The sequence below is a fragment of the Phyllobates terribilis genome, unplaced genomic scaffold (assembly GCF_046119375.1).
Source record: "Phyllobates terribilis strain yellow unplaced genomic scaffold, ASM4611937v1 Scaffold_142__1_contigs__length_4687701, whole genome shotgun sequence".
Taxonomy (NCBI): Eukaryota; Metazoa; Chordata; class Amphibia; order Anura; family Dendrobatidae; genus Phyllobates; species Phyllobates terribilis.
This window is the reverse complement of record NW_027362902.1, coordinates 2,042,297-2,066,026: the sequence shown is the minus strand read 5'-3', so window position 1 is coordinate 2,066,026 and position 23,730 is coordinate 2,042,297. Positions and strand designations below refer to the sequence as shown.

Below are 23,730 nucleotides of genomic sequence, written 5' to 3'. Positions count from 1 at the left end.
TGCTGCTGCAATCCACGCGTTTTAGATCTGCATAACTCCACCTCTTTAAACACAGCACCTTCACCCCCTGCTGTTCCCACCCGCCTCAACACCGTTGGAAGGGAGGAGAACCAATTAAGGCGGGGGGTGGGGTGGAACGAGCAGCTGTCTACCCTTAGCAGGAGGGCTCCTGATTACATACCTCTCCTGCTGCTGCTGCTGCTGGCTGTCCAGCAGCAGACTGAAGGTGGCTGCTGCTGTGCACAGGTATATAAAGGCTCAGAGCCTATTATGACACGCGCAGCCAGCGTTCCATTGCCACATTCCATCTACTGCAGGCAGGATACCTGGCTGGCTGAATGTCGCTGAGAAGCTCACAGAGACCGCCATAAGCAACAGTTTAACAGAATGCCACAGACTAATCAACCAAACTTTTTGGGTTGGGTTCTCTTTTATAGTCTGCAGGCATTAAATGAAAGAAGTCAGTGTTCCAGCAGAAGGAGACAACGGTTCAGAAAAGGCATTGTAGCAAACCAAAAAAGAAATTTTAAGCGCAGCAGAGTAACCAGCGCACATACCTGTTAGCTCAGGTGAGTTTAAAAGGCTGCTGTTGATAACAAGGGCATTTGCTAAATAGATGGTGTGTGTGCAACAATATACTGAAAGGTCAATTATATTGTGCAGCTTATCTCACCACCTGTAGTTATTTAGGTGAAAGCTCCAAAATGCTTGCCTAATATGTCTGTTTATCCAAAAGGAAGTAAAAAGGGAGAGCTAGAAAGATAGCATTGCATCACATTACATGGCAATGCAATGCACAGTTGCTGAAGTTGAACCAAAATGAGCTTGTAATCTGGCTTCTGCAACTTTGAACATGAAAAATCCAATGAGGAGAAGAAAAGCAAAGCCAAAGAGTCCATCCCAAAATCCGACAAACAAGCAAAATGAACAAAAAACATTGAATTCAATTCTTTCTGATTTTAGAAACTGCATTAAAGAAGGGGTGCACCGGTCCTGGAGATACTGCAATACCAGGTCAATGCGTGGAGTGGACAGAGCAAGCTCTTTTTCCATCTCCCTGTTCTAAAAATCCATTTAATATATGGTCCCCAGATAGGGGACGTATCAGATATTAAACTGATAAGAACAGATACTACACTTGATCTTAGCCAAAAGGCCGAGAAGCGATAACCAGAATTGGTTTCAAACTACGGAGCCACCCAAGGATCCTGAAAAGTCCATTTGTGGAGATGAGCTCCTGGACTCCCGTTAAGAAGACATGTTGTCAACCTCTAGATCCCTTACATGCCTGCACTTTTCGGCTTGCTGCTGCTGCAATCCACGCGTTTTAGATCTGCATAACTCCACCTCTTTAAACACAGCACCTTCACCCCCTGCTGTTCCCACCCGCCTCAACACCGTTGGAAGGGAGGAGAACCAATTAAGGCGGGGGGTGGGGTGGAACGAGCAGCTGTCTACCCTTAGCAGGAGGGCTCCTGATTACATACCTCTCCTGCTGCTGCTGCTGCTGGCTGTCCAGCAGCAGACTGAAGGTGGCTGCTGCTGTGCACAGGTATATAAAGGCTCAGAGCCTATTATGACACGCGCAGCCAGCGTTCCATTGCCACATTCCATCTACTGCAGGCAGGATACCTGGCTGGCTGAATGTCGCTGAGAAGCTCACAGAGACCGCCATAAGCAACAGTTTAACAGAATGCCACAGACTAATCAACCAAACTTTTTGGGTTGGGTTCTCTTTTATAGTCTGCAGGCATTAAATGAAAGAAGTCAGTGTTCCAGCAGAAGGAGACAACGTTTCAGAAAAGGCATTGTAGCAAACCAAAAAAGAAATTTTAAGCGCAGCAGAGTAACCAGCGCACATACCTGTTAGCTCAGGTGAGTTTAAAAGGCTGCTGTTGATAACAAGGGCATTTGCTAAATAGATGGTGTGTGTGCAACAATATACTGAAAGGTCAATTATATTGTGCAGCTTATCTCACCACCTGTAGTTATTTAGGTGAAAGCTCCAAAATGCTTGCCTAATATGTCTGTTTATCCAAAAGGAAGTAAAAAGGGAGAGCTAAAGAGATAGCATTGCATCACATTACATGGCAATGCAATGCACAGTTGCTGAAGTTGAACCAAAATGAGCTTGTAATCTGGCTTCTGCAACTTTGAACATGAAAAATCCAATGAGGAGAAGAAAAGCAAAGCCAAAGAGTCCATCCCAAAATCCGACAAACAAGCAAAATGAACAAAAAACATTGAATTCAATTCTTTCTGATTTTAGAAACTGCATTAAAGAAGGGGTGCACCGGTCCTGGAGATACTGCAATACCAGGTCAATGCGTGGAGTGGACAGAGCAAGCTCTTTTTCCATCTCCCTGTTCTAAAAATCCATTTAATATATGGTCCCCAGATAGGGGACGTATCAGATATTAAACTGATAAGAACAGATACTACACTTGATCTTAGCCAAAAGGCCGAGAAGCGATAACCAGAATTGGTTTCAAACTACGGAGCCACCCAAGGATCCTGAAAAGTCCATTTGTGGAGATGAGCTCCTGGACTCCCGTTAAGAAGACATGTTGTCAACCTCTAGATCCCTTACATGCCTGCACTTTTCGGCTTGCTGCTGCTGCAATCCACGCGTTTTAGATCTGCATAACTCCACCTCTTTAAACACAGCACCTTCACCCCCTGCTGTTCCCACCCGCCTCAACACCGTTGGAAGGGAGGAGAACCAATTAAGGCGGGGGGTGGGGTGGAACGAGCAGCTGTCTACCCTTAGCAGGAGGGCTCCTGATTACATACCTCTCCTGCTGCTGCTGCTGCTGGCTGTCCAGCAGCAGACTGAAGGTGGCTGCTGCTGTGCACAGGTATATAAAGGCTCAGAGCCTATTATGACACGCGCAGCCAGCGTTCCATTGCCACATTCCATCTACTGCAGGCAGGATACCTGGCTGGCTGAATGTCGCTGAGAAGCTCACAGAGACCGCCATAAGCAACAGTTTAACAGAATGCCACAGACTAATCAACCAAACTTTTTGGGTTGGGTTCTCTTTTATAGTCTGCAGGCATTAAATGAAAGAAGTCAGTGTTCCAGCAGAAGGAGACAACGTTTCAGAAAAGGCATTGTAGCAAACCAAAAAAGAAATTTTAAGCGCAGCAGAGTAACCAGCGCACATACCTGTTAGCTCAGGTGAGTTTAAAAGGCTGCTGTTGATAACAAGGGCATTTGCTAAATAGATGGTGTGTGTGCAACAATATACTGAAAGGTCAATTATATTGTGCAGCTTATCTCACCACCTGTAGTTATTTAGGTGAAAGCTCCAAAATGCTTGCCTAATATGTCTGTTTATCCAAAAGGAAGTAAAAAGGGAGAGCTAGAAAGATAGCATTGCATCACATTACATGGCAATGCAATGCACAGTTGCTGAAGTTGAACCAAAATGAGCTTGTAATCTGGCTTCTGCAACTTTGAACATGAAAAATCCAATGAGGAGAAGAAAAGCAAAGCCAAAGAGTCCATCCCAAAATCCGACAAACAAGCAAAATGAACAAAAAACATTGAATTCAATTCTTTCTGATTTTAGAAACTGCATTAAAGAAGGGGTGCACCGGTCCTGGAGATACTGCAATACCAGGTCAATGCGTGGAGTGGACAGAGCAAGCTCTTTTTCCATCTCCCTGTTCTAAAAATCCATTTAATATATGGTCCCCAGATAGGGGACGTATCAGATATTAAACTGATAAGAACAGATACTACACTTGATCTTAGCCAAAAGGCCGAGAAGCGATAACCAGAATTGGTTTCAAACTACGGAGCCACCCAAGGATCCTGAAAAGTCCATTTGTGGAGATGAGCTCCTGGACTCCCATTAAGAAGACATGTTGTCAACCTCTAGATCCCTTACATGCCTGCACTTTTCGGCTTGCTGCTGCTGCAATCCACGCGTTTTAGATCTGCATAACTCCACCTCTTTAAACACAGCACCTTCACCCCCTGCTGTTCCCACCCGCCTCAACACCGTTGGAAGGGAGGAGAACCAATTAAGGCGGGGGGTGGGGTGGAACGAGCAGCTGTCTACCCTTAGCAGGAGGGCTCCTGATTACATACCTCTCCTGCTGCTGCTGCTGGCTGTCCAGCAGCAGACTGAAGGTGGCTGCTGCTGTGCACAGGTATATAAAGGCTCAGAGCCTATTATGACACGCGCAGCCAGCGTTCCATTGCCACATTCCATCTACTGCAGGCAGGATACCTGGCTGGCTGAATGTCGCTGAGAAGCTCACAGAGACCGCCATAAGCAACAGTTTAACAGAATGCCACAGACTAATCAACCAAACTTTTTGGGTTGGGTTCTCTTTTATAGTCTGCAGGTATTAAATGAAAGAAGTCAGTGTTCCAGCAGAAGGAGACAACGTTTCAGAAAAGGCATTGTAGCAAACCAAAAAAGAAATTTTAAGCGCAGCAGAGTAACCAGCGCACATACCTGTTAGCTCAGGTGAGTTTAAAAGGCTGCTGTTGATAACAAGGGCATTTGCTAAATAGATGGTGTGTGTGCAACAATATACTGAAAGGTCAATTATATTGTGCAGCTTATCTCACCACCTGTAGTTATTTAGGTGAAAGCTCCAAAATGCTTGCCTAATATGTCTGTTTATCCAAAAGGAAGTAAAAAGGGAGAGCTAGAAAGATAGCATTGCATCACATTACATGGCAATGCAATGCACAGTTGCTGAAGTTGAACCAAAATGAGCTTGTAATCTGGCTTCTGCAACTTTGAACATGAAAAATCCAATGAGGAGAAGAAAAGCAAAGCCAAAGAGTCCATCCCAAAATCCGACAAACAAGCAAAATGAACAAAAAACATTGAATTCAATTCTTTCTGATTTTAGAAACTGCATTAAAGAAGGGGTGCACCGGTCCTGGAGATACTGCAATACCAGGTCAATGCGTGGAGTGGACAGAGCAAGCTCTTTTTCCATCTCCCTGTTCTAAAAATCCATTTAATATATGGTCCCCAGATAGGGGACGTATCAGATATTAAACTGTTAAGAACAGATACTACACTTGATCTTAGCCAAAAGGCCGAGAAGCGATAACCAGAATTGGTTTCAAACTACGGAGCCACCCAAGGATCCTGAAAAGTCCATTTGTGGAGATGAGCTCCTGGACTCCCATTAAGAAGACATGTTGTCAACCTCTAGATCCCTTACATGCCTGCACTTTTCGGCTTGCTGCTGCTGCAATCCACGCGTTTTAGATCTGCATAACTCCACCTCTTTAAACACAGCACCTTCACCCCCTGCTGTTCCCACCCGCCTCAACACCGTTGGAAGGGAGGAGAACCAATTAAGGCGGGGGGTGGGGTGGAACGAGCAGCTGTCTACCCTTAGCAGGAGGGCTCCTGATTACATACCTCTCCTGCTGCTGCTGCTGCTGGCTGTCCAGCAGCAGACTGAAGGTGGCTGCTGCTGTGCACAGTTATATAAAGGCTCAGAGCCTATTATGACACGCGCAGCCAGCGTTCCATTGCCACATTCCATCTACTGCAGGCAGGATACCTGGCTGGCTGAATGTCGCTGAGAAGCTCACAGAGACCGCCATAAGCAACAGTTTAACAGAATGCCACAGACTAATCAACCAAACTTTTTGGGTTGGGTTCTCTTTTATAGTCTGCAGGCATTAAATGAAAGAAGTCAGTGTTCCAGCAGAAGGAGACAACGTTTCAGAAAAGGCATTGTAGCAAACCAAAAAAGAAATTTTAAGCGCAGCAGAGTAACCAGCGCACATACCTGTTAGCTCAGGTGAGTTTAAAAGGCTGCTGTTGATAACAAGGGCATTTGCTAAATAGATGGTGTGTGTGCAACAATATACTGAAAGGTCAATTATATTGTGCAGCTTATCTCACCACCTGTAGTTATTTAGGTGAAAGCTCCAAAATGCTTGCCTAATATGTCTGTTTATCCAAAAGGAAGTAAAAAGGGAGAGCTAGAAAGATAGCATTGCATCACATTACATGGCAATGCAATGCACAGTTGCTGAAGTTGAACCAAAATGAGCTTGTAATCTGGCTTCTGCAACTTTGAACATGAAAAATCCAATGAGGAGAAGAAAAGCAAAGCCAAAGAGTCCATCCCAAAATCCGACAAACAAGCAAAATGAACAAAAAACATTGAATTCAATTCTTTCTGATTTTAGAAACTGCATTAAAGAAGGGGTGCACCGGTCCTGGAGATACTGCAATACCAGGTCAATGCGTGGAGTGGACAGAGCAAGCTCTTTTTCCATCTCCCTGTTCTAAAAATCCATTTAATATATGGTCCCCAGATAGGGGACGTATCAGATATTAAACTGATAAGAACAGATACTACACTTGATCTTAGCCAAAAGGCCGAGAAGCGATAACCAGAATTGGTTTCAAACTACGGAGCCACCCAAGGATCCTGAAAAGTCCATTTGTGGAGATGAGCTCCTGGACTCCCGTTAAGAAGACATGTTGTCAACCTCTAGATCCCTTACATGCCTGCACTTTTCGGCTTGCTGCTGCTGCAATCCACGCGTTTTAGATCTGCATAACTCCACCTCTTTAAACACAGCACCTTCACCCCCTGCTGTTCCCACCCGCCTCAACACCGTTGGAAGGGAGGAGAACCAATTAAGGCGGGGGGTGGGGTGGAACGAGCAGCTGTCTACCCTTAGCAGGAGGGCTCCTGATTACATACCTCTCCTGCTGCTGCTGCTGCTGGCTGTCCAGCAGCAGACTGAAGGTGGCTGCTGCTGTGCACAGGTATATAAAGGCTCAGAGCCTATTATGACACGCGCAGCCAGCGTTCCATTGCCACATTCCATCTACTGCAGGCAGGATACCTGGCTGGCTGAATGTCGCTGAGAAGCTCACAGAGACCGCCATAAGCAACAGTTTAACAGAATGCCACAGACTAATCAACCAAACTTTTTGGGTTGGGTTCTCTTTTATAGTCTGCAGGCATTAAATGAAAGAAGTCAGTGTTCCAGCAGAAGGAGACAACGTTTCAGAAAAGGCATTGTAGCAAACCAAAAAAGAAATTTTAAGCGCAGCAGAGTAACCAGCGCACATACCTGTTAGCTCAGGTGAGTTTAAAAGGCTGCTGTTGATAACAAGGGCATTTGCTAAATAGATGGTGTGTGTGCAACAATATACTGAAAGGTCAATTATATTGTGCAGCTTATCTCACCACCTGTAGTTATTTAGGTGAAAGCTCCAAAATGCTTGCCTAATATGTCTGTTTATCCAAAAGGAAGTAAAAAGGGAGAGCTAGAAAGATAGCATTGCATCACATTACATGGCAATGCAATGCACAGTTGCTGAAGTTGAACCAAAATGAGCTTGTAATCTGGCTTCTGCAACTTTGAACATGAAAAATCCAATGAGGAGAAGAAAAGCAAAGCCAAAGAGTCCATCCCAAAATCCGACAAACAAGCAAAATGAACAAAAAACATTGAATTCAATTCTTTCTGATTTTAGAAACTGCATTAAAGAAGGGGTGCACCGGTCCTGGAGATACTGCAATACCAGGTCAATGCGTGGAGTGGACAGAGCAAGCTCTTTTTCCATCTCCCTGTTCTAAAAATCCATTTAATATATGGTCCCCAGATAGGGGACGTATCAGATATTAAACTGATAAGAACAGATACTACACTTGATCTTAGCCAAAAGGCCGAGAAGCGATAACCAGAATTGGTTTCAAACTACGGAGCCACCCAAGGATCATGAAAAGTCCATTTGTGGAGATGAGCTCCTGGACTCCCGTTAAGAAGACATGTTGTCAACCTCTAGATCCCTTACATGCCTGCACTTTTCGGCTTGCTGCTGCTGCAATCCACGCGTTTTAGATCTGCATAACTCCACCTCTTTAAACACAGCACCTTCACCCCCTGCTGTTCCCACCCGCCTCAACACCGTTGGAAGGGAGGAGAACCAATTAAGGCGGGGGGTGGGGTGGAACGAGCAGCTGTCTACCCTTAGCAGGAGGGCTCCTGATCACATACCTCTCCTGCTGCTGCTGCTGCTGGCTGTCCAGCAGCAGACTGAAGGTGGCTGCTGCTGTGCACAGGTATATAAAGGCTCAGAGCCTATTATGACACGCGCAGCCAGCGTTCCATTGCCACATTCCATCTACTGCAGGCAGGATACCTGGCTGGCTGAATGTCGCTGAGAAGCTCACAGAGACCGCCATAAGCAACAGTTTAACAGAATGCCACAGACTAATCAACCAAACTTTTTGGGTTGGGTTCTCTTTTATAGTCTGCAGGCATTAAATGAAAGAAGTCAGTGTTCCAGCAGAAGGAGACAACGTTTCAGAAAAGGCATTGTAGCAAACCAAAAAAGAAATTTTAAGCGCAGCAGAGTAACCAGCGCACATACCTGTTAGCTCAGGTGAGTTTAAAAGGCTGCTGTTGATAACAAGGGCATTTGCTAAATAGATGGTGTGTGTGCAACAATATACTGAAAGGTCAATTATATTGTGCAGCTTATCTCACAACCTGTAGTTATTTAGGTGAAAGCTCCAAAATGCTTGCCTAATATGTCTGTTTATCCAAAAGGAAGTAAAAAGGGAGAGCTAGAAAGATAGCATTGCATCACATTACATGGCAATGCAATGCACAGTTGCTGAAGTTGAACCAAAATGAGCTTGTAATCTGGCTTCTGCAACTTTGAACATGAAAAATCCAATGAGGAGAAGAAAAGCAAAGCCAAAGAGTCCATCCCAAAATCCGACAAACAAGCAAAATGAACAAAAAACATTGAATTCAATTCTTTCTGATTTTAGAAACTGCATTAAAGAAGGGGTGCACCGGTCCTGGAGATACTGCAATACCAGGTCAATGCGTGGAGTGGACAGAGCAAGCTCTTTTTCCATCTCCCTGTTCTAAAAATCCATTTAATATATGGTCCCCAGATAGGGGACGTATCAGATATTAAACTGATAAGAACAGATACTACACTTGATCTTAGCCAAAAGGCCGAGAAGCGATAACCAGAATTGGTTTCAAACTACGGAGCCACCCAAGGATCCTGAAAAGTCCATTTGTGGAGATGAGCTCCTGGACTCCCGTTAAGAAGACATGTTGTCAACCTCTAGATCCCTTACATGCCTGCACTTTTCGGCTTGCTGCTGCTGCAATCCACGCGTTTTAGATCTGCATAACTCCACCTCTTTAAACACAGCACCTTCACCCCCTGCTGTTCCCACCCGCCTCAACACCGTTGGAAGGGAGGAGAACCAATTAAGGCGGGGGGTGGGGTGGAACGAGCAGCTGTCTACCCTTAGCAGGAGGGCTCCTGATTACATACCTCTCCTGCTGCTGCTGCTGTTGGCTGTCCAGCAGCAGACTGAAGGTGGCTGCTGCTGTGCACAGGTATATAAAGGCTCAGAGCCTATTATGACACGCGCAGCCAGCGTTCCATTGCCACATTCCATCTACTGCAGGCAGGATACCTGGCTGGCTGAATGTCGCTGAGAAGCTCACAGAGACCGCCATAAGCAACAGTTTAACAGAATGCCACAGACTAATCAACCAAACTTTTTGGGTTGGGTTCTCTTTTATAGTCTGCAGGCATTAAATGAAAGAAGTCAGTGTTCCAGCAGAAGGAGACAACGTTTCAGAAAAGGCATTGTAGCAAACCAAAAAATAAATTTTAAGCGCAGCAGAGTAACCAGCGCACATACCTGTTAGCTCAGGTGAGTTTAAAAGGCTGCTGTTGATAACAAGGGCATTTGCTAAATAGATGGTGTGTGTGCAACAATATACTGAAAGGTCAATTATATTGTGCAGCTTATCTCACCACCTGTAGTTATTTAGGTGAAAGCTCCAAAATGCTTGCCTAATATGTCTGTTTATCCAAAAGGAAGTAAAAAGGGAGAGCTAGAAAGATAGCATTGCATCACATTACATGGCAATGCAATGCACAGTTGCTGAAGTTGAACCAAAATGAGCTTGTAATCTGGCTTCTGCAACTTTGAACATGAAAAATCCAATGAGGAGAAGAAAAGCAAAGCCAAAGAGTCCATCCCCAAATCCGACAAACAAGCAAAATGAACAAAAAACATTGAATTCAATTCTTTCTGATTTTAGAAACTGCATTAAAGAAGGGGTGCACCGGTCCTGGAGATACTGCAATACCAGGTCAATGCGTGGAGTGGACAGAGCAAGCTCTTTTTCCATCTCCCTGTTCTAAAAATCCATTTAATATATGGTCCCCAGATAGGGGACGTATCAGATATTAAACTGATAAGAACAGATTTTTTTTTTTTTTATCGAAAGCCCGAATTCGTGTACAAAACCCGAGTGCGCTTAAAAAAGTGACAAGTGCCACAAAAAAAGTGCACTAGGATGCTGGTCTTCTTGAAACCCTCTCCAAAAGGAGAAGGGTCCCCCAAACCATTCCCCGTCCCTCCGAGCCAGAAGGCCACAGCGAGGAACAGGGACAAATAGCCACCTCCAGCCGGAGCCAGAGGCGACCCAATCTTACCCCCAGCACCTGCCCGAGTTCTCACCCGAGCAAGGCACTGGGAGCCAAAGACTGTGCTCCCCTCCCGGAAGAGGGGAGCCAACAACGCTCTCCTCCCGAAAGAGGAGAGCCAGGGGGGTTCAGGGGGGAGCGGAACCTGATGGCCACACACTCCCCCCCTAGACCTGCCAAGAGAGGAACCCGTAAGGGAACCGCATCCCGACAAAATCCTAGTAGGACGTGACACACGTGAATAAGTGGACACACAGTGACAAAGAAATTAAATAAATAGTGAAGGTTTCACAGTATAATACTGCCCGGACCTTCGACCGGGAATTGAAAAATTCCCCATCCTAAGGCCAGAAGGCCCGGAATAAGGGTGTGTGCGAAGAAAGAAAATTTAAAGTGCTTGTGCAAATGTGCCATAAACTCAAGTGGGGTTCCCAATCCCAGTGAGTTAAGGCACCCCAGGGTCACCACTCCTGGGGCACTTCACACTTCGGGCTTTCGATCTTCCCCGGCCCAATGGCGTCGATCCTGGGGGGCCATGCTTTCCACCAGATGACTATATTAGCCACCTGGCGTACTAACAAGTGCCTAAACCCCAGTGTGCATAATGTATCAATCTACTAGGGCGGCCAACATCCAAAACCGCCTTTTCGAAAGATACTACACTTGATCTAAGCCAAAAGGCCGAGAAGCGATAACCAGAATTGGTTTCAAACTACGGAGCCACCCAAGGATCCTGAAAAGTCCATTTGTGGAGATGAGCTCCTGGACTCCCGTTAAGAAGACATGTTGTCAACCTCTAGATCCCTTACATGCCTGCACTTTTCGGCTTGCTGCTGCTGCAATCCACGCGTTTTAGATCTGCATAACTCCACCTCTTTAAACACAGCACCTTCACCCCCTGCTGTTCCCACCCGCCTCAACACCGTTGGAAGGGAGGAGAACCAATTAAGGCGGGGGGTGAGGTGGAACGAGCAGCTGTCTACCCTTAGCAGGAGGGCTCCTGATTACATACCTCTCCTGCTGCTGCTGCTGCTGGCTGTCCAGCAGCAGACTGAAGGTGGCTGCTGCTGTGCACAGGTATATAAAGGCTCAGAGCCTATTATGACACGCGCAGCCAGCGTTCCATTGCCACATTCCATCTACTGCAGGCAGGATACCTGGCTGGCTGAATGTCGCTGAGAAGCTCACAGAGACCGCCATAAGCAACAGTTTAACAGAATGCCACAGACTAATCAACCAAACTTTTTGGGTTGGGTTCTCTTTTATAGTCTGCAGGCATTAAATGAAAGAAGTCAGTGTTCCAGCAGAAGGAGACAACGTTTCAGAAAAGGCATTGTAGCAAACCAAAAAAGAAATTTTAAGCGCAGCAGAGTAACCAGCGCACATACCTGTTAGCTCAGGTGAGTTTAAAAGGCTGCTGTTGATAACAAGGGCATTTGCTAAATAGATGGTGTGTGTGCAACAATATACTGAAAGGTCAATTATATTGTGCAGCTTATCTCACCACCTGTAGTTATTTAGGTGAAAGCTCCAAAATGCTTGCCTAATATGTCTGTTTATCCAAAAGGAAGTAAAAAGGGAGAGCTAGAAAGATAGCATTGCATCACATTACATGGCAATGCAATGCACAGTTGCTGAAGTTGAACCAAAATGAGCTTGTAATCTGGCTTCTGCAACTTTGAACATGAAAAATCCAATGAGGAGAAGAAAAGCAAAGCCAAAGAGTCCATCCCAAAATCCGACAAACAAGCAAAATGAACAAAAAACATTGAATTCAATTCTTTCTGATTTTAGAAACTGCATTAAAGAAGGGGTGCACCGGTCCTGGAGATACTGCAATACCAGGTCAATTCGTGGAGTGGACAGAGCAAGCTCTTTTTCCATCTCCCTGTTCTAAAAATCCATTTAATATATGGTCCCCAGATAGGGGACGTATCAGATATTAAACTGATAAGAACAGATTTTTTTTTTTTATTTTTATTTTTTTTTTTCCACTCAGATTACAAGTCCCATATTTACCATTTCATGCTTTGCAATGATTTCCAAATGGTATTAGGTTGTTATCCATCATTGTGGGTCATATATCCATTTTTCCAATCTTATTTTATATATATACGTTTATATTATCACAATACAGTTATTCCATATTCTTTACATCACAACATTACAATCTTTACCATTACGATTTAAGGCAACATTCCTCTCTTCAGGCCATATGCTGCCAAGGCATTCAAAAGCCTTCCATCCAGAAACCGACCATCCCAAGCTTCTTCTACCTCTTTAGCCAACGACTGAGGTATTCTGTAAGTTGAAAAAAAACGATGCATATCGCTATAAATGTTATTCCACACTTTGCGCCTTAGACTAGCCTGACTCCCCCCTTCACAACTATTTAGCATTTTCAACACTTCTTGTCTCTCCTCCATCTCCCTCATATTTTTTTCTGAAACATCCTTTGCTTTACTAGAGTCCTTCCCAGATGACAAAACTCCTTCAATTTCTTCTCTGGCTTCACATGCGACATCCTCTCTTTCTTCTTCACTAGTTTCTTCACCCTCCTCCTCCTCTTCCATATTACTTACAGCACCTTCCTTTTCATCCTGACTGGAGGACTCACTTTCCTCCTGATCTTCTGACTCCCTATCCACCTCCACTTCTTCTTCCAAGCTAGTATTTTCAATCTCAACGTCTGTGATATCACTCTCAGTATCTTCTTCCATATGATCACCTTCTTTTCTTATATCTCTTATTTGTTCCTCCTTCTTTTGAGATATGTTCTCTTCCGTTTCATCATGGGGGGCAGCTTCAGACTCTTCTTCTTTTCCATCTTCCTTGTCAACTGACTTCTCCTCCCTTTTATTGACAGGACAGCAATCATATAAATGACCACTGCCACCACATAGATTACATTTCTTACTTTTTTCACAATTCTCTGCCTTATGTCCCACTTCTTCACACTTGGCACACCACTGTAATGTACAGGAATCCTTTTCATGGCCATACTGTTTACAACGCCTACAAAACTTCGGCATACCTGTAAAGAACATATCTCCATTAACTGTCCCGATTTTGAATCTACTTGGTGGGAGTACCACAACACCATCCGAACTTTCCTTGAACTTGACCAGGAACCTCCACCTCGTGGTCCAAAAACCATATCGGTTAAACATTTTGCCAGCAGAACTCACTTTCTCACAGTACCGGGATAAAAAGGTCATGATCTCTTCTTCCAATATGAAAGGACTATACATCCTTATTACTATTAGCCTTTCCTTCCTAGGAAAATGCGAAACAAAAAAAACACCTTCAAGTATCGAATCTTCCTTCACTAGATCCATTCTCTTCCAAAAGTCAGAAAAGATATCTTCTGAACAAAAAATAACATCATATATCCCTCTCTTCGGGAACTCCAACATAGACAAAACTTGTTCCATTTGAACTTCCAATAGTTCAAACAAAATCTTCTCTACCAAAAAAAACAAGCCAGACTTCTTCTTCTCTGGATCCAAAAAAATAAACCGCACTGCATTCTTCAATCTTGCAAAAACTGGGACCTCTTCACAGGTCAGCATATTTGGGCTTCTCCCGTCCATATCTTCACACCAAAGGTGGCAAAAATCCTCCTCGCCTACTTAAAAAAAGCAGGCAGGCTGATCGCCCCTCGTTGCCCCGGGACTAATCCGGCTCCCCAAAAGCAGCAAGGGGGTGAAGCCGCACTGCTACATGCAGCGATCCCCCGAGGCCAAGGAGCCGGGTACCCAAGGCACCTCTCAGCCAAGACCAAGGCAGCAACCGGTAGATCACTGCACTTGATCTTAGCCAAAAGGCCGAGAAGCGATAACCAGAATTGGTTTCAAACTACGGAGCCACCCAAGGATCCTGAAAAGTCCATTTGTGGAGATGAGCTCCTGGACTCCCGTTAAGAAGACATGTTGTCAACCTCTAGATCCCTTACATGCCTGCACTTTTCGGCTTGCTGCTGCTGCAATCCACGCGTTTTAGATCTGCATAACTCCACCTCTTTAATCACAGCACCTTCACCCCCTGCTGTTCCCACCCGCCTCAACACCGTTGGAAGGGAGGAGAACCAATTAAGGCGGGGGGTGGGGTGGAACGAGCAGCTGTCTACCCTTAGCAGGAGGGCTCCTGATTACATACCTCTCCTGCTGCTGCTGCTGCTGGCTGTCCAGCAGCAGACTGAAGGTGGCTGCTGCTGTGCACAGGTATATAAAGGCTCAGAGCCTATTATGACACGCGCAGCCAGCGTTCCATTGCCACATTCCATCTACTGCAGGCAGGATACCTGGCTGGCTGAATGTCGCTGAGAAGCTCACAGAGACCGCCATAAGCAACAGTTTAACAGAATGCCACAGACTAATCAACCAAACTTTTTGGGTTGGGTTCTCTTTTATAGTCTGCAGGCATTAAATGAAAGAAGTCAGTGTTCCAGCAGAAGGAGACAACGTTTCAGAAAAGGCATTGTAGCAAACCAAAAAAGAAATTTTAAGCGCAGCAGAGTAACCAGCGCACATACCTGTTAGCTCAGGTGAGTTTAAAAGGCTGCTGTTGATAACAAGGGCATTTGCTAAATAGATGGTGTGTGTGCAACAATATACTGAAAGGTCAATTATATTGTGCAGCTTATCTCACCACCTGTAGTTATTTAGGTGAAAGCTCCAAAATGCTTGCCTAATATGTCTGTTTATCCAAAAGGAAGTAAAAAGGGAGAGCTAGAAAGATAGCATTGCATCACATTACATGGCAATGCAATGCACAGTTGCTGAAGTTGAACCAAAATGAGCTTGTAATCTGGCTTCTGCAACTTTGAACATGAAAAATCCAATGAGGAGAAGAAAAGCAAAGCCAAAGAGTCCATCCCAAAATCCGACAAACAAGCAAAATGAACAAAAAACATTGAATTCAATTCTTTCTGATTTTAGAAACTGCATTAAAGAAGGGGTGCACCGGTCCTGGAGATACTGCAATACCAGGTCAATGTGTGGAGTGGACAGAGCAAGCTCTTTTTCCATCTCCCTGTTCTAAAAATCCATTTAATATATGGTCCCCAGATAGGGGACGTATCAGATATTAAACTGATAAGAACAGATTTTTTTTTTTTTTTTTTAAATTCTTTTGGCGAAAGCCCGAATTCGTGTACAAAACCCGAGTGCGCTTAAAAAAGTGACAAGTGCCACAAAAAAAGTGCACTAGGATGCTGGTCTTCATGAAACCCTCTCCAAAAGGAGAAGGGTCCCCCAAACCATTCCCCGTCCCTCCGAGCCAAAAGGCCACAGCGAGGAACAGGGACAAAAAGCCACCTCCAGCCGAAGCCAGAGGCGACCCAATCTTACCACCAGCACCTGCCCGAGTTCTCACCCGAGCAAGGCACTGGGAGCCAAAGACTGTGCTCCCCTCCCGAAAGAGGGGAGCCAACAACGCTCTCCTCCCGAAAGAGGAGAGCCAGGGGGGTTCAGGGGGGAGCGGAACCTGATGGCCACACACTCCCCCCCTAGACCTGCCAAGAGAGGAACCCGTAAGGGAACCGCATCCCGACAAAATCCTAGTAGGACGTGACACACGTGAATAAGTGGACACACAGTGACAAAGAAATTAAATAAATAGTGAAGGTTTCACAGTATAATACTGCCCGGACCTTCGACCGGGAATTGAAAAATTCCCCATCCTAAGGCCAGAAGGCCCGGAATAAGGGTGTGTGCGAAGAAAGAAAATTTGAAGTGCTTGTGCAAATGTGCCATAAACTCAAGTGGGGTTCCCAATCCCAGTGAGTTAAGGCACCCCAGGGTCACCACTCCTGGGGCACTTCACACTTCGGGCTTTCGATCTTCCCCGGCCCAATGGCGTCGATCCTGGGGGGCCATGCTTTCCACCAGATGACTATATTAGCCACCTGGCGTACTAACAAGCGCCTAAACCCCAGTGTGCATAATGTATCAATCTACTAGGGCGGCCAACATCCAAAACCGCCTTTTCGAAAGATACTACACTTGATCTTAGCCAAAAGGCCGAGAAGCGATAACCAGAATTGGTTTCAAACTACGGAGCCACCCAAGGATCCTGAAAAGTCCATTTGTGGAGATTAGCTCCTGGACTCCCGATAAGAAGACATGTTGTCAACCTCTAGATCCCTTACATGCCTGCACTTTTCGGCTTGCTGCTGCTGCAATCCACGCGTTTTAGATCTGCATAACTCCACCTCTTTAAACACAGCACCTTCACCCCCTGCTGTTCCCACCCGCCTCAACACCGTTGGAAGGGAGGAGAACCAATTAAGGCGGGGGGTGGGGTGGAACGAGCAGCTGTCTACCCTTAGCAGGAGGGCTCCTGATTACATACCTCTCCTGCTGCTGCTGCTGCTGGCTGTCCAGCAGCAGACTGAAGGTGGCTGCTGCTGTGCACAGGTATATAAAGGCTCAGAGCCTATTATGACACGCGCAGCCAGCGTTCCATTGCCACATTCCATCTACTGCAGGCAGGATACCTGGCTGGCTGAATGTCGCTGAGAAGCTCACAGAGACCGCCATAAGCAACAGTTTAACAGAATGCCACAGACTAATCAACCAAACTTTTTGGGTTGGGTTCTCTTTTATAGTCTGCAGGCATTAAATGAAAGAAGTCAGTGTTCCAGCAGAAGGAGACAACGTTTCAGAAAAGGCATTGTAGCAAACCAAAAAAGAAATTTTAAGCGCAGCAGAGTAACCAGCGCACATACCTGTTAGCTCAGGTGAGTTTAAAAGGCTGCTGTTGATAACAAGGGCATTTGCTAAATAGATGGTGTGTGTGCAACAATATACTGAAAGGTCAATTATATTGTGCAGCTTATCTCACCACCTGTAGTTATTTAGGTGAAAGCTCCAAAATGCTTGCCTAATATGTCTGTTTATCCAAAAGGAAGTAAAAAGGGAGAGCTAGAAAGATAGCATTGCATCACATTACATGGCAATGCAATGCACAGTTGCTGAAGTTGAACCAAAATGAGCTTGTAATCTGGCTTCTGCAACTTTGAACATGAAAAATCCAATGAGGAGAAGAAAAGCAAAGCCAAAGAGTCCATCCCAAAATCCGACAAACAAGCAAAATGAACAAAAAACATTGAATTCAATTCTTTCTGATTTTAGAAACTGCATTAAAGAAGGGGTGCACCGGTCCTGGAGATACTGCAATACCAGGTCAATGCGTGGAGTGGACAGAGCAAGCTCTTTTTCCATCTCCCTGTTCTAAAAATCCATTTAATATATGGTCCCCAGATAGGGGACGTATCAGATATTAAACTGATAAGAACAGATACTACACTTGATCTTAGCCAAAAGGCCGAGAAGCGATAACCAGAATTGGTTTCAAACTACGGAGCCACGAAAGGATCCTGAAAAGTCCATTTGTGGAGATGAGCTCCTGGACTCCCGTTAAGAAGACATGTTGTCAACCTCTAGATCCCTTACATGCCTGCACTTTTCGGCTTGCTGCTGCTGCAATCCACGCGTTTTAGATCTGCATAACTCCACCTCTTTAAACACAGCACCTTCACCCCCTGCTGTTCCCACCCGCCTCAACACCGTTGGAAGGGAGGAGAACCAATTAAGGCGGGGGGTGGGGTGGAACGAGCAGCTGTCTACCCTTAGCAGGAGGGCTCCTGATTACATACCTCTCCTGCTGCTGCTGCTGCTGGCTGTCCAGCAGCAGACTGAAGGTGGCTGCTGCTGTGCACAGGTATATAAAGGCTCAGAGCCTATTATGACACGCGCAGCCAGCGTTCCATTGCCACATTCCATCTACTGCAGGCAGGATACCTGGCTGGCTGAATGTCGCTGAGAAGCTCACAGAGACCGCCATAAGCAACAGTTTAACAGAATGCCACAGACTAATCAACCAAACTTTTTGGGTTGGGTTCTCTTTTATAGTCTGCAGGCATTAAATGAAAGAAGTCAGTGTTCCAGCAGAAGGAGACAACGTTTCAGAAAAGGCATTGTAGCAAACCAAAAAAGAAATTTTAAGCGCAGCAGAGTAACCAGCGCACATACCTGTTAGCTCAGGTGAGTTTAAAAGGCTGCTGTTGATAACAAGGGCATTTGCTAAATAGATGGTGTGTGTGCAACAATATACTGAAAGGTCAATTATATTGTGCAGCTTATCTCACCACCTGTAGTTATTTAGGTGAAAGCTCCAAAATGCTTGCCTAATATGTCTGTTTATCCAAAAGGAAGTAAAAAGGGAGAGCTAGAAAGATAGCATTGCATCACATTACATGGCAATGCAATGCACAGTTGCTGAAGTTGAACCAAAATGAGCTTGTAATCTGGCTTCTGCAACTTTGAACATGAAAAATCCAATGAGGAGAAGAAAAGCAAAGCCAAAGAGTCCATCCCAAAATCCGACAAACAAGCAAAATGAACAAAAAACATTGAATTCAATTCTTTCTGATTTTAGAAACTGCATTAAAGAAGGGGTGCACCGGTCCTGGAGATACTGCAATACCAGGTCAATGCGTGGAGTGGACAGAGCAAGCTCTTTTTCCATCTCCCTGTTCTAAAAATCCATTTAATATATGGTCCCCAGATAGGGGACGTATCAGATATTAAACTGATAAGAACAGATACTACACTTGATCTTAGCCAAAAGGCCGAGAAGCGATAACCAGAATTGGTTTCAAACTACGGAGCCACCCAAGGATCCTGAAAAGTCCATTTGTGGAGATGAGCTCCTGGACTCCCGTTAAGAAGACATGTTGTCAACCTCTAGATCCCTTACATGCCTGCACTTTTCGGCTTGCTGCTGCTGCAATCCACGCGTTTTAGATCTGCATAACTCCACCTCTTTAAACACAGCACCTTCACCCCCTGCTGTTCCCACCCGCCTCAACACCGTTGGAAGGGAGGAGAACCAATTAAGGCGGGGGGTGGGGTGGAACGAGCAGCTGTCTACCCTTAGCAGGAGGGCTCCTGATTACATACCTCTCCTGCTGCTGCTGCTGCTGGCTGTCCAGCAGCAGACTGAATGTGGCTGCTGCTGTGCACAGGTATATAAAGGCTCAGAGCCTATTATGACACGCGCAGCCAGCGTTCCATTGCCACATTCCATCTACTGCAGGCAGGATACCTGGCTGGCTGAATGTCGCTGAGAAGCTCACAGAGACCGCCATAAGCAACAGTTTAACAGAATGCCACAGACTAATCAACCAAACTTTTTGGGTTGGGTTCTCTTTTATAGTCTGCAGGCATTAAATGAAAGAAGTCAGTGTTCCAGCAGAAGGAGACAACGTTTCAGAAAAGGCATTGTAGCAAACCAAAAAAGAAATTTTAAGCGCAGCAGAGTAACCAGCGCACATACCTGTTAGCTCAGGTGAGTTTAAAAGGCTGCTGTTGATAACAAGGGCATTTGCTAAATAGATGGTGTGTGTGCAACAATATACTGAAAGGTCAATTATATTGTGCAGCTTATCTCACCACCTGTAGTTATTTAGGTGAAAGCTCCAAAATGCTTGCCTAATATGTCTGTTTATCCAAAAGGAAGTAAAAAGGGAGAGCTAGAAAGATAGCATTGCATCACATTACATGGCAATGCAATGCACAGTTGCTGAAGTTGAACCAAAATGAGCTTGTAATCTGGCTTCTGCAACTTTGAACATGAAAAATCCAATGAGGAGAAGAAAAGCAAAGCCAAAGAGTCCATCCCAAAATCCGACAAACAAGCAAAATGAACAAAAAACATTGAATTCAATTCTTTCTGATTTTAGAAACTGCATTAAAGAAGGGGTGCACCGGTCCTGGAGATACTGCAATACCAGGTCAATGCGTGGAGTGGACAGAGCAAGCTCTTTTTCCATCTCCCTGTTCTAAAAATCCATTTAATATATGGTCCCCAGATAGGGGACGTATCAGATATTAAACTGATAAGAACAGATACTACACTTGATCTTAGCCAAAAGGCCGAGAAGCGATAACCAGAATTGGTTTCAAACTACGGAGCCACCCAAGGATCCTGAAAAGTCCATTTGTGGAGATGAGCTCCTGGACTCCCGTTAAGAAGACATGTTGTCAACCTCTAGATCCCTTACATGCCTGCACTTTTCGGCTTGCTGCTGCTGCAATCCACGCGTTTTAGATCTGCATAACTCCACCTCTTTAAACACAGCACCTTCACCCCCTGCTGTTCCCACCCGCCTCAACACCGTTGGAAGGGAGGAGAACCAATTAAGGCGGGGGGTGGGGTGGAACGAGCAGCTGTCTACCCTTAGCAGGAGGGCTCCTGATTACATACCTCTCCTGCTGCTGCTGCTGCTGGCTGTCCAGCAGCAGACTGAAGGTGGCTGCTGCTGTGCACAGGTATATAAAGGCTCAGAGCCTATTATGACACGCGCAGCCAGCGTTCCATTGCCACATTCCATCTACTGCAGGCAGGATACCTGGCTGGCTGAATGTCGCTGAGAAGCTCACAGAGACCGCCATAAGCAACAGTTTAACAGAATGCCACAGACTAATCAACCAAACTTTTTGGGTTGGGTTCTCTTTTATAGTCTGCAGGCATTAAATGAAAGAAGTCAGTGTTCCAGCAGAAGGAGACAACGTTTCAGAAAAGGCATTGTAGCAAACCAAAAAAGAAATTTTAAGCGCAGCAGAGTAACCAGCGCACATACCTGTTAGCTCAGGTGAGTTTAAAAGGCTGCTGTTGATAACAAGGGCATTTGCTAAATAGATGGTGTGTGTGCAACAATATACTGAAAGGTCAATTATATTGTGCAGCTTATCTCACCACCTGTAGTTATTTAGGTGAAAGCTCCAAAATGCTTGCCTAATATGTCTGTTTATCCAAAAGGAAGTAAAAAGGGAGAGCTAGAAAGATAGCATTGCATCACATTACATGGCAATGCAATGCACAGTTGCTGAAGTTGAACCAAAATGAGCTTGTAATCTGGCTTCTGCAACTTTGAACATGAAAAATCCAATGAGGAGAAGAAAAGCAAAGCCAAAGAGTCCATCCCAAAATCCGACAAACAAGCAAAATGAACAAAAAACATTGAATTCAATTCTTTCTGATTTTAGAAACTGCATTAAAGAAGGGGTGCACCGGTCCTGGAGATACTGCAATACCAGGTCAATGCGTGGAGTGGACAGAGCAAGCTCTTTTTCCATCTCCCTGTTCTAAAAATCCATTTAATATATGGTCCCCAGATAGGGGACGTATCAGATATTAAACTGATAAGAATAGATACTACACTTGATCTTAGCCAAAAGGCCGAGAAGCGATAACCAGAATTGGTTTCAAACTACGGAGCCACCCAAGGATCCTGAAAAGTCCATTTGTGGAGATGAGCTCCTGGACTCCCGTTAAGAAGACATGTTGTCAACCTCTAGATCCCTTACATGCCTGCACTTTTCGGCTTGCTGCTGCTGCAATCCACGCGTTTTAGATCTGCATAACTCCACCTCTTAAACACAGCACCTTCACCCCCTGCTGTTCCCACCCGCCTCAACACCGTTGGAAGGGAGGAGAACCAATTAAGGCGGGGGGTGGGGTGGAACGAGCAGCTGTCTACCCTTAGCAGGAGGGCTCCTGATTACATACCTCTCCTGCTGCTGCTGCTGCTGGCTGTCCAGCAGCAGACTGAAGGTGGCTGCTGCTGTGCACAGGTATATAAAGGCTCAGAGCCTATTATGACACGCGCAGCCAGCGTTCCATTGCCACATTCCATCTACTGCAGGCAGGATACCTGGCTGGCTGAATGTCGCTGAGAAGCTCACAGAGACCGCCATAAGCAACAGTTTAACAGAATGCCACAGACTAATCAACCAAACTTTTTGGGTTGGGTTCTCTTTTATAGTCTGCAGGCATTAAATGAAAGAAGTCAGTGTTCCAGCAGAAGGAGACAACGTTTCAGAAAAGGCATTGTAGCAAACCAAAAAAGAAATTTTAAGCGCAGCAGATTAACCAGCGCACATACCTGTTAGCTCAGGTGAGTTTAAAAGGCTGCTGTTGATAACAAGGGCATTTGCTAAATAGATGGTGTGTGTGCAACAATATACTGAAAGGTCAATTATATTGTGCAGCTTATCTCACCACCTGTAGTTATTTAGGTGAAAGCTCCAAAATGCTTGCCTAATATGTCTGTTTATCCAAAAGGAAGTAAAAAGGGAGAGCTAGAAAGATAGCATTGCATCACATTACATGGCAATGCAATGCACAGTTGCTGAAGTTGAACCAAAATGAGCTTGTAATCTGGCTTCTGCAACTTTGAACATGAAAAATCCAATGAGGAGAAGAAAAGCAAAGCCAAAGAGTCCATCCCAAAATCCGACAAACAAGCAAAATGAACAAACAACATTGAATTCAATTCTTTCTGATTTTAGAAACTGCATTAAAGAAGGGGTGCACCGGTCCTAGAGATACTGCAATACCAGGTCAATGCGTGGAGTGGACAGAGCAAGCTCTTTTTCCATCTCCCTGTTCTAAAAATCCATTTAATATATGGTCCCCAGATAGGGGACGTATCAGATATTAAACTGATAAGAACAGATACTACACTTGATCTTAGCCAAAAGGCCGAGAAGCGATAACCAGAATTGGTTTCAAACTACGGAGCCACCCAAGGATCCTGAAAAGTCCATTTGTGGAGATGAGCTCCTGGACTCCCGTTAAGAAGACATGTTGTCAACCTCTAGATCCCTTACATGCCTGCACTTTTCGGCTTGCTGCTGCTGCAATCCACGCGTTTTAGATCTGCATAACTCCACCTCTTTAAACACAGCACCTTCACCCCCTGCTGTTCCCACCCGCCTCAACACCGTTGGGAGGAGAACCAATTAAGGCGGGGGGTGGGGTGGAACGAGCAGCTGTCTACCCTTAGCAGGAGGGCTCCTGATTACATACCTCTCCTGCTGCTGCTGCTGCTGGCTGTCCAGCAGCAGACTGAAGGTGGCTGCTGCTGTGCACAGGTATATAAAGGCTCAGAGCCTATTATGACACGCGCAGCCAGCGTTCCATTGCCACATTCCATCTACTGCAGGCAGGATACCTGGCTGGCTGAATGTCGCTGAGAAGCTCACAGAGACCGCCATAAGCAACAGTTTAACAGAATGCCACAGACTAATCAACCAAACTTTTTGGGTTGGGTTCTCTTTTATAGTCTGCAGGCATTAAATGAAAGAAGTCAGTGTTCCAGCAGAAGGAGACAACGTTTCAGAAAAGGCATTGTAGCAAACCAAAAAAGAAATTTTAAGCGCAGCAGAGT

At 45.3% G+C, this 23,730-nt stretch overlaps 13 non-coding genes and 4 pseudogenes across 13 annotated transcripts; all 17 read right to left on the bottom strand.

The window, feature by feature from the left end:
- Positions 1-977: 977 nt before the first annotated feature.
- On the bottom strand, positions 978-1,168 carry LOC141206836 (U2 spliceosomal RNA). Its single transcript, XR_012277375.1, has one exon. It is a non-coding gene; the product is annotated as a U2 spliceosomal RNA (small nuclear RNA).
- Positions 1,169-2,283: 1,115 nt separating this feature from the next.
- Positions 2,284-2,474, bottom strand: LOC141206835 (U2 spliceosomal RNA). Its single transcript, XR_012277374.1, has one exon. It is a non-coding gene; the product is annotated as a U2 spliceosomal RNA (small nuclear RNA).
- A 1,115-nt stretch (positions 2,475-3,589) lies between these two features.
- Positions 3,590-3,780, bottom strand: LOC141206833 (U2 spliceosomal RNA). The gene has a single exon (XR_012277373.1). It is a non-coding gene; the product is annotated as a U2 spliceosomal RNA (small nuclear RNA).
- A 1,112-nt stretch (positions 3,781-4,892) lies between these two features.
- LOC141206157 (U2 spliceosomal RNA) lies at positions 4,893-5,083 on the bottom strand. The gene has a single exon (XR_012276823.1). It is a non-coding gene; the product is annotated as a U2 spliceosomal RNA (small nuclear RNA).
- Positions 5,084-6,198: 1,115 nt separating this feature from the next.
- LOC141206832 (U2 spliceosomal RNA) lies at positions 6,199-6,389 on the bottom strand. Its single transcript, XR_012277372.1, has one exon. It is a non-coding gene; the product is annotated as a U2 spliceosomal RNA (small nuclear RNA).
- A 1,115-nt stretch (positions 6,390-7,504) lies between these two features.
- On the bottom strand, positions 7,505-7,695 carry LOC141206831 (U2 spliceosomal RNA). The gene has a single exon (XR_012277371.1). It is a non-coding gene; the product is annotated as a U2 spliceosomal RNA (small nuclear RNA).
- A 1,115-nt stretch (positions 7,696-8,810) lies between these two features.
- LOC141206830 (U2 spliceosomal RNA) lies at positions 8,811-9,001 on the bottom strand. The gene has a single exon (XR_012277370.1). It is a non-coding gene; the product is annotated as a U2 spliceosomal RNA (small nuclear RNA).
- Positions 9,002-10,116: 1,115 nt separating this feature from the next.
- On the bottom strand, positions 10,117-10,302 carry LOC141206285 (U2 spliceosomal RNA). The gene has a single exon (XR_012276929.1). It is a non-coding gene; the product is annotated as a U2 spliceosomal RNA (small nuclear RNA).
- Positions 10,303-11,091: 789 nt separating this feature from the next.
- On the bottom strand, positions 11,092-11,183 carry LOC141206443 (U2 spliceosomal RNA; annotated as a pseudogene).
- A 1,115-nt stretch (positions 11,184-12,298) lies between these two features.
- Positions 12,299-12,471, bottom strand: LOC141206367 (U2 spliceosomal RNA; annotated as a pseudogene).
- Positions 12,472-15,444: 2,973 nt separating this feature from the next.
- Positions 15,445-15,624, bottom strand: LOC141206347 (U2 spliceosomal RNA; annotated as a pseudogene).
- Positions 15,625-16,433: 809 nt separating this feature from the next.
- On the bottom strand, positions 16,434-16,525 carry LOC141206433 (U2 spliceosomal RNA; annotated as a pseudogene).
- A 1,115-nt stretch (positions 16,526-17,640) lies between these two features.
- Positions 17,641-17,831, bottom strand: LOC141206828 (U2 spliceosomal RNA). The gene has a single exon (XR_012277368.1). It is a non-coding gene; the product is annotated as a U2 spliceosomal RNA (small nuclear RNA).
- Positions 17,832-18,946: 1,115 nt separating this feature from the next.
- Positions 18,947-19,137, bottom strand: LOC141206827 (U2 spliceosomal RNA). Its single transcript, XR_012277367.1, has one exon. It is a non-coding gene; the product is annotated as a U2 spliceosomal RNA (small nuclear RNA).
- Positions 19,138-20,252: 1,115 nt separating this feature from the next.
- On the bottom strand, positions 20,253-20,443 carry LOC141206826 (U2 spliceosomal RNA). Its single transcript, XR_012277366.1, has one exon. It is a non-coding gene; the product is annotated as a U2 spliceosomal RNA (small nuclear RNA).
- A 1,115-nt stretch (positions 20,444-21,558) lies between these two features.
- Positions 21,559-21,749, bottom strand: LOC141206134 (U2 spliceosomal RNA). Its single transcript, XR_012276800.1, has one exon. It is a non-coding gene; the product is annotated as a U2 spliceosomal RNA (small nuclear RNA).
- Positions 21,750-22,863: 1,114 nt separating this feature from the next.
- On the bottom strand, positions 22,864-23,054 carry LOC141206059 (U2 spliceosomal RNA). The gene has a single exon (XR_012276725.1). It is a non-coding gene; the product is annotated as a U2 spliceosomal RNA (small nuclear RNA).
- Between the last annotated feature and the right edge of the window lie 676 nt (positions 23,055-23,730).